This window comes from Leopardus geoffroyi, chromosome E1 (assembly GCF_018350155.1).
Source record: "Leopardus geoffroyi isolate Oge1 chromosome E1, O.geoffroyi_Oge1_pat1.0, whole genome shotgun sequence".
NCBI classification, from domain to species: domain Eukaryota; kingdom Metazoa; phylum Chordata; class Mammalia; order Carnivora; family Felidae; genus Leopardus; species Leopardus geoffroyi.
Genome location: NC_059330.1, coordinates 1,129,359 through 1,138,314, shown reverse-complemented (window position 1 = coordinate 1,138,314; position 8,956 = coordinate 1,129,359).

The following is an 8,956-nucleotide window of genomic DNA, read 5'->3' as shown; positions in this document are numbered from 1 at the left end:
GATGTATGTATGCATGCACGTGTGTGTGCATGAGTGTGTGAGCATGTCGGGAAGGTGTGTGTATGTGTGTGAGCGTGTGTGCACGTGCACACTGGGAAGGTGTGTATGCATGTGTGTGTGTGCACGCTGGGAAGGTATGTGTATGCGCACATGCGTGTGTGAGCACGTGCATGTGTGCGCACACACCAGGAACATGTGTGCACGTGTGTGCATGAGTGTGCATGTGTGCATGCTGGGAAGGTGTGTGTATGCTCAGTGCATGTGTGCATGCATGTGTGTGAACGTGTGTGCATATGCCGGGAACGTGTGTGTGCATACAAGTGTGCATGAGTGTGTGTGCATGCTGGGAAGGTGTGTATGTGCATGTGCGTGTGTGCATGTGTGCACATGTGTGTGTGCATGCCGGGAATGTGTGTGTGTGTGTGTGTGTGTGTATGCGTGCACGCAGGGAACGTGTGTTGCATGCATGAGGGTGTGTGTGTGTGCGTGCACACCGGGAACGTGCATGTGCATGCGTGAGGGTGTGTGTGTGTGTGCACGCCGGGAACATGTGTTGCATGCATGAGGGTGTGTGTGTGTGTGTGCGCGCGCGCATGTGTGTGCACACCGGGAACGTGCGTGTGCGTGTGTGAGGGTGTGCGTGTGTGTGCGTGTGCACGGGCGTGTAGGCAGCAGGCTCCCACGTGTCTCCTACAAGGTCCCGCCCTCGAGACCTCACCTGCCCTCATTACCCGGAAGACCCCCCTGCAGACCCCGGCACGTGGGGGGCTAGTGCTTCCACGTGAATTATGGGGGACCCACCCATTCACCCTGTGACCCCTCCCGTCTTCCAGGGACCCTGAGGGGCCGGGCCGCACGCACACCGAGCTTGCCTCCCCAGGGAGGCGGAGGCAGTGCGCGGCAACTGGCGCGTGATCTGTGGGTGGTGAACGACTGTTTTGCCTTCGGGAGGAGGGCAGGGAGGAGGGGGGCCGCGAGCCACTCGGCCTCTCCGATGCGCTCGCTTGCATCTAGGGGAGGAAGCCCAGGCAGGGAGGCCCCAGGGAGACATTTGCCGCCGGCTCCCCGCCACCTGATCCCCCCGGCCCGGCTGCAGCCCCCGCTCGTCCCCCCATTTCGGTGGCCCGCAAGGGGCTGTGGGACCTGAGCCAAGCCCTTCGCACTCCCCCAGCCACTGTCACTGGCTCAGGAGTAGGAGCTTCACCCCCGGATGTCTGATCTGTGTTTCTAGGACTTGGCCGGCACTCACTCTCTTCTGGTGGATTCGCACTTGGCTGCTGTCAGAGCCGCTGTGGCTTTTAGGGGGTGCCTGACTCTCCACACTCGGAGACGTGCATTCTCACGCAGTCTCCGTCCCCGCGGGGGCAGGGCTGCGCTCGTGTGCCGAGGACACTGCCTGGAGCAGGGACGCGTCGGTAAGTCTTGGCCAAATGATGGATTTTGGAGCCCCTGTATCCAGCCACGCCTGCAGCCAGCTCTATGTCCGAACCCTGGCTATTAAAAGCCTGTCCGTCCCTTCTTTTGCTTGAGCTAGCTTGAGTCGATTATTTGATCGCTTGCAACAATGAGTCTTAAGCGTGATGTAAAAAGCAAGGGCCTGGAGAGGAATGGTGGGGGTGGGAGCGTGGTGAGGGGCTTGCACGGCCCAGGGCAAGGGTCTTGGAAAGGCAACCTGACCGGGCCTCTCTCCAGGCCCAGCCTCGGATTCAGGGTGGGGTCTCTGTGCTGAGGCTCCTGCCCCAGCTCCCAGCGGATCGTGTCCGAGGTGCAAGGAGGCCTCTCGCCCTTTGAGGGAAGCGTGAGGCCCCGGTGCCCCCACGCTGATGGCGGCCTGGCTGCGGGAGAGGCGCCAGCGAGGGACGTCAGCCTCGCCACGTGCCAGGCCTTGGACCCTGCCGTGGACAGACCCCTCGGCCACCAGGGTGCTGGGAGCATGTACTGTTCCATGTGGCCTGTCTCCGCGACGCGGACGCAGCTCAAAAGGCAGGTCAGGCCGCTTTGGGGCTGCGGGCTCGCTCCCTGGAGCCCTCTGCTCAGGGTCCCCTCCTATCCCGTGGTCACTGCAAGCGATTATATCGCAACAGTGAGTCACCTCTGGGCTGGTGAGCGTTACTGTTACTCCCACAAAGCGCGAGGACGCCGAGATCCAGAGAGAGGCGGGGCCCAGGTGCAGCCCACGTGGCGGCATCGGCTGGGGTCCCCCCGCCCACACCTGCCGCCGAGCGGTCAGCCCGCCCGGTCAGCCGCGTGGGGACGGAGGCCCCTGATGGACACTGAGCCGGACACCGGGTGCGGGGCCTCATCCGGCCCACATGCCACGGCTTTGGGAGCCTGAGAGGGACTCAGGGGCCGTGGACCGTCCCGGGGAAGCTGTGGGGTGTGGAGCCGGCACCTCGCGGGGCCCCCGTCCCTGCCCTCCTGGAGGCTCCCCACCCCCGTCCCCCCACGGGCTGGGGGAGCCCAGGAGCCTCCTCTGCGTCCCGAGGCCCCGTGGACGGGGCACCGCACCCCTTCCCGATCGGGGCGGAAACGGGGACTCAGGCCCGCAGGGCAGACTCGGGCACCGTCTGAGGCGGGGCCTGTGCTGCGACGGAGCCCAAGCTGCAGATCCTGAAAAGGCCAGGCCGTCCCTCCGCAAGGTGATGTGTCAGCCACGTTGATGGGAGGAACCCACACTTTCCCCACGGACCGGGATGCATCGTCTTGAGGAGGAAATCAGTCCTTCTACTGAGTGGTGAGTCTGTCCGTGGGCGGGTGGCGGTGAGGTCGGGGGCAGAGCCTGAGGTGGCCCGGGGCCCTTCCTCCCACAGCCTGGGGGTCCGGTGCCCTGGGGCGGGGCAGGGAGGGGGGTCCCGGGGCGCCTGTCCGAGGACAGACGTGGGCAGTCTGGGAGGAAGGGTGCGGGCCCACTGCGGGGACAGGGCGTCGGGCTTAAAGGCAGGGGTGCGGGGGGCGCACAGAGGGCCGGTGAGCTAGAGAAGCATCCGGGACGAGACCTTTCCACGGCTCCTCCCCGTGATGCAGGAGGACAGGACTCCAGGATCAGCGGCCCCCGCCCATCGCGGGCGCAGAAGCCCCGGGGCCTCCGAAGCTGTGGATGTCGGGAGCTGGGGGCCTGGGGGTCCCGGAACTGGTGTCTCTAAGAGACCGGCCCGCATGACGGCACCCAGCGGGTGCTGGCCCCGTTCTGCAGCCACAGCCGTGTCCCCCGCCCCCGGGCCCACAGTGGGCTTGGTCCGGGAAGGCGACGCTGGGTGTCCGTGGGGCTGAGGGGTGGCGCCATCGACCGGGCAGTGGGCCCTCCGTGGGGTGGCAGACGTGAGTGCCTCTCCGGCCCGATGGTCCCCCTGGTTGTCCCACACCCCCCGGGGTGGGTGGGGGAGGGACACCCCTTTCCAGGGCGGAGGCACCGAGGTGCCCAGGTTGGTGGGGGCGGTCCGGGTGAGAAGCGGACGGCGATGGGGCCGTCTTGTTCCGGGGCTCGGTACCAGAGCTCAGGTCCGCACCCTGCCCCACATGTCCCCACCGTGCGGCCTTGGGGGGCCCCTAACCCAAGAAGCCCCGTGTCCCCCCGTCTGTGACCCGGAAATAAGGAAAACGCCTGGCCCACTGCTCCCTGGGCTGCTCGGGTGTGACGTCTGCACAGGAACTGTAGGTTCTGGGCGCATCTGAGTTCAGCGGACTGTTCCCACTTTGAGAGGAGGCCAGGGGACGAAGGGGACGCGGGGGAATCACCAAGAGGTCCCGCCTTCTGCGGGGCTGGGGGCTGGTTTCCTCTCGTTTCTTCTGTATGTTCAGAGAGAACTCAGATCAAAAAATGCAGATTTACCGCACCTTTATTCATTTGCCTGCAAGTATTTTATTCCCCCCCCACCCCCAGCTTCCTTGAGGCATATACGGCAAGTAAACGCCGCAGACATTTACGTCGCACGGCGCGAGGCTTTGGGCTCTACAGACAGCGTGGGCGTGACCGTAACCAAGCTGGCGAACTCATCTGTCGCCTCGTAGAGTTAACAGCACTGTTAACTGTACCGTGGCATCTCCGGAAGGCATTCATCCTGCACGTCTGACCCTCTGTGCCCGCTGACCAACGTCCCCAGTGCCCCCCGCCCCAGCCCCTGCTGCCCCCACTCTGCCCTCTGCTCCTCCGAGTTGGGCTCTGCCGTATAACCCACACCTAAGGGAGACCACACTGTATTTGTCCGCCTTTGACTTCTCTCACTCAGCATAACTCCCTCCGGGCCACCTGTCTCTGCTACCACAGATGACAAGATCTCCTTCTTGTTTTTAAAAATTTTTTAAATGTTTATTTATTTTTGAGAGAGAGAGAGAGAGAGAGAGCATGAACGGGGGAGGGGCAGAGAGAGAGGGAGGCACAGAATCGGAAGCAGGCTCCAGGCTCCGAGCTGTCAGCACAGAGCCCGACGCGGGGCTCGAACCCACGAACTGCGAGATCGTGACCTGAGCCGAAGTCGGACGCTTCTGAGCCCCCCAAGGGCCCCTCCTTCTTGTGTTTCAAAGCCGAATACTATTCCATTGAATATACGTTCATGCCACACCTTTATCCATTCAGCTCCCCACCAACGTTGAGGCTGTGTCCTAAGGTCGCTCTATCTCAACCCGGAAGGTGGCTTCATCGTTGCCACTTTGCGGACCGGCCACGGAGGCCGCGGGTGCTGTTCCTTGAGAGCAGCTTACTAAGTGGCGGAGTCCTTACTCTTCCCCTCTCGTGTTCTCGCAAAGGCCAAGAACACACGCTGTACTCCACGCGGCATCGGGTGACTGTTAGGGACGTCGCTACCCTGTCTCTGCATCGATTTTTGGTGCTCGGAGGAATTTTCTCGAGGCTCCTATTTTCCTAGCTGAACAAATACGTGCCCATCCGTGTGCATCGACAGCAGCCGCGAGGCGCACGCGGTGGCCGTGATAGAGCCTCGGCGCCCCGTGACCACAGGTGACTTGGGGACAAAGAAAAGGGGGTTTCGCGAGCCTTCTCCATTTCTCCCCCCACCGGCCTGCTGCCTGGGACGATCCTGGGTTTCCCCCCCGCCCGCCGCGCCCCCCCAAGCCGATTTGTTGCACCGGCGTGATTTCTTACACTAACATTAACATATCGCAGGAGCTCATTACCGCCGGGGTGACGGTTCCCTATTGAACTGTGTCAGACTAATTACGTGACTTCCTTTTCACTTCTGCTTAGTGCTTCTCCAGAGAGCCGCAGTGCAGCTCCGGTAATAATGATTAAAGCCCTGTCTACGGCTCCACCGGACGTCCAGACCAAACAGGGACAGTTCCTGGCTGAAGACGTGACTCGCGGCTCGCTACCCGAGGCGACTGCTGGGGTTCTAGAAGCCGTCACCGGGCGGCGGGTGACTTCCACCGGACGATGGGGGCTGCAGGTGTTTCTTGGGGGGCGGCGCGGGGAGGAAACGGCTCAACGAGGCGACCCAGGTGGCGTCCCATCCCCGGTGAGCCCTCGGGTCCCGGGAGCCGGGCGCTGGCCGGGACGGGGGGGCGCGGCAGAGGCCGGGTCACGAATCACGCTGTGTGTGTGTCAGAGGAGGGAGCCCGGGGAAGATGAATGACAGTGAGGTGGCTGTCACCTTCCCGGCCTCACACAGAGCTCTTGGCTGGAGCCCGAACCGAATGAGCCTTTGTCTCCTTGCATCAACGGGAGGGTGGGAATCTCACTCCCAACAAGAGCTCTGACGAGGCCGAGGCTCCTTATCGGCCTGATGGGCAGCTCCCCCGCTCCGAGCACCCCTTCTCGTGGGTATTAACGACTCCAGCGATCGCAACCAGCAGCGGTGGGCCGACTGCGCCGTGTCAGGCAACATGACCGGCTGTGGGGAGAGGAACGTGCCCTCGCTCGCGCACCGGAACCCCGTAGCTGACCCCCAAGCCCATTGGCGGACTCACCACCTCTGCACCCAGACAACCACGGCCATCGGGGCCTCCCTGTCGCCCAGCCTCTGCCCTGCAGACAGATTTCCGGCATCACGGGCGAGGCTGGCCTTCTTGGGGCTCAGAGCTCAGCCGCCAGCCTCAGGCCGGGGAGACCCGTTCCAGGAGGGTGGAGGCGGGGAGGGGGGCCGTGAGAACACCGTCACGCACTCAGTCTTTAACGTTGATTAAGCTCTCACGTGGGCCAAGCTCTGTGCTGCGTGCTGCGAAGTAGGTCGGTTGATGGAGCCTCAGAGGGAGCTGATCACCGTCAGGATGTGTAAATGAAGCCTCGGACTGTTTGCACTTGGCTCAAGGTCCTACCCGCCATGTTCAACGCGGGCAGGTCTGAGCTATTGCTGAGGAGCAGTGCACGGGGCATACTTACTTTTTCTCTCGGGGGCACCTTATTCCTAGAGGAATGGGCCATCCACTCTCTCAAGTCTGGTTGTTCTCACGGGAACTGTCAGCATGGGGCCAACTGGAACGTTCTATCCATATTGGCCAAGCTGCCATATTGGCTGCAGATGAATGCAGGACACAGAAGCTCTGGCCTGGCCACATGAGAGGACAATGGAGAAATGTGATATCTGCCCAGCATGGCTTTGGCTTGAGGAAGGGCATCCATGCCATGTCGTGTCCCAGCCGGCCACATGGCATGCCACTGGGCTCGAGAAATACCAGCTGATGCTCATGGACCTTTGGAGATCTGGGTGCCATGGGACGCTTGTGTGGCCTGCTCTGCCCCGGAGTGTGCACAGAACTTCCACAAAAATGGTCTCTTCTGGGGAGCCTGGGTGGCTCAGTTGATTGAGTGTCCAACTTCGGCTCAGGTCATGATCCCACAGTCTGTGGGTTCAAGCCCCACGTCGGGCTCTGTGCTGACAGCTCAGAGCCCGGAGCCTGCTTCGGATTCTGCGTCTCCCTCTCTCTCTGACCCTCCCCTGCTCACGCTCTGTCTCTCAAAAATAAATAAACATTAAAATTAAAAGAGAATGCTCTCTTTTGATCTTGACAATGGCCAGTGAGGAAGGCATTACCATAAATATTTTACAGATGAGGAAACTGAGGCTGGAGAAGTCCACAACTTGCCAAAAGCCACAATACCAGTAAGTGGAAGAGCGGGGATTTGACTTCGGGTGTGACTCCCCCAGCTTCTTCCCGCCATGCTGCCTCATGAATCCAAGCCCCCATCCTCTGTGCATGCCCTTTCTGCGACTCAGTTTCCCTCCTCCAGCCACCTCAGCCTTTCCATGCTGCAGATCCACCATTCATTCCTATCTGCACGAGAGAAATGAAAACCCACGTCCACACAAAGATTTGTCTGCGCACGTTCGTCGTGGTATTATTCACGACGGCCAAGCATGTGGAAACAACCCACCGGTCCCACAGGGGGTCAGCGGAGGAGCGAAATGCACAATAGGGTGCCGTAGAACAACAGAAAACTAGAGACAGCTGATACGCGCCCCGGCGCGTGTGAACCTCGAACACAGTTCACCCAGTGAAAGAAGCCGCGTGGAAAAACCCACATACCCTACGATACTGTCGACATGCAATGTTCAGAACCTGCAAATCTACAGAGCTGGAAACTAGATCAGGGGCGCCTGGGGGGCTCAGTCGGTGAAGCATCTGCCTCTTGATTTCAGTTCAGGTCATGATCTCGCAGTTCGTGGGTTCTAGCCCCGCGTCGGGCTCTGTGCTGACAGCTCTCCCCTGCTCACTCTCTCTGTCTCTCTCTCAAAATAAATAAATAAACTAAAAAAAAAAAAACCCAAAAACAAAAACATAGATCAGCGGTGGCCCAGCCCTGGAGGGCGACTGGGGAAATGCGGCTAGTGGCCACAGCCGTTTCTCCCCGGAGTGAGGGAAATGTTCTAAAATCAGGTTTGGGGGGGCTGCAGAATTCTGTAAGTAAACTAATAATCGGTGAGCGGACCCCGAGAAAGGCGAATTTTATGGCATGTAAATTATACCCCCATAAAGTCTGAAAAAACACAGGCGTCTTGAAACCTCTGGACCAGGTGAGCCGAGGGGTCCTTCCAGCTCTCGCCTGCCGAGACCGCGGCCACCAGCCCCTCTCCCTCCCGCCCCCCTGGTTCCTGCTCTTCCCACAAAGAGGCCCCAGACAGACCCTGAGTCGACCCGTTTTCCTTTTCTTACCTGATTCCAGCGAGCATTTTGCAGAGCTTCAATCTCTGGGGACAAAGTCCGACTTCTCATCCACCATTAAAGGCGCAGAATCTGGGTCAGTGGAAAGCGTGCTCTTTGTCAAGGAGAAGGTGTTGGGGCTACGAATTAGGAAGGAGGTTCGGGACGAGACACAGCATTTGACTCCGGGCTTGGGGGTGGGAAGGGGTTCCCGTGGAGGACACGGGCAGCGCGGGCAGGCGGGAATGTGCTGGGGCGGGTGGCGTGGCTGAGCCGGCAGAGGGACTTTTGGAAACCTGGGGCTGTGGGGTAGCAGGTGGCGGGGCTGTCTAGGGCAGGGGTGAGGCAGAACTCCGCCCCCGCAGGGCTGTGGGGAAGCAAAAGAGGGGAGAGCCACGGATTCTCCATTTGGCGGCTGAGGAAGTCTTTCAAGAGAGAGACTTCAGGGGCGCCTGGGTGGCTCAGTTAGGCGTCCGACTTCGGCTCAGGTCATGATCTCGCGGTTTGTGAGTTCAAGCCCCGCGTCGGGCCTTGTGCTGACAGCTGGGAGCCTGGAGCCTGCTTCGGATTCTGTGTCTCCCTCTCTCTCTGCCCGTCCCCACTCACACTCTGTCTCTCTCGGTCTCTGAAAAATGAATAAACCTTAAAAAAAAACAGTGAGGACACAGCAAGGCAGGAAGCAGACCCTCCCCGGGCAACTGGCTGGCCAGTGCCTGTGTCTCCAGCTTCCCGTCCGCAGCCCAGGGAGAAACACACGTGTGCTGTTGAAGCCCCTGAATCTGTGGTCCTTTGCTGGGGCGGCCCTGAGGCTGACCAAGGCCACACTGCAGCGGCCGCCCTGCTCCCGTTTGCAGAACTTCACGGA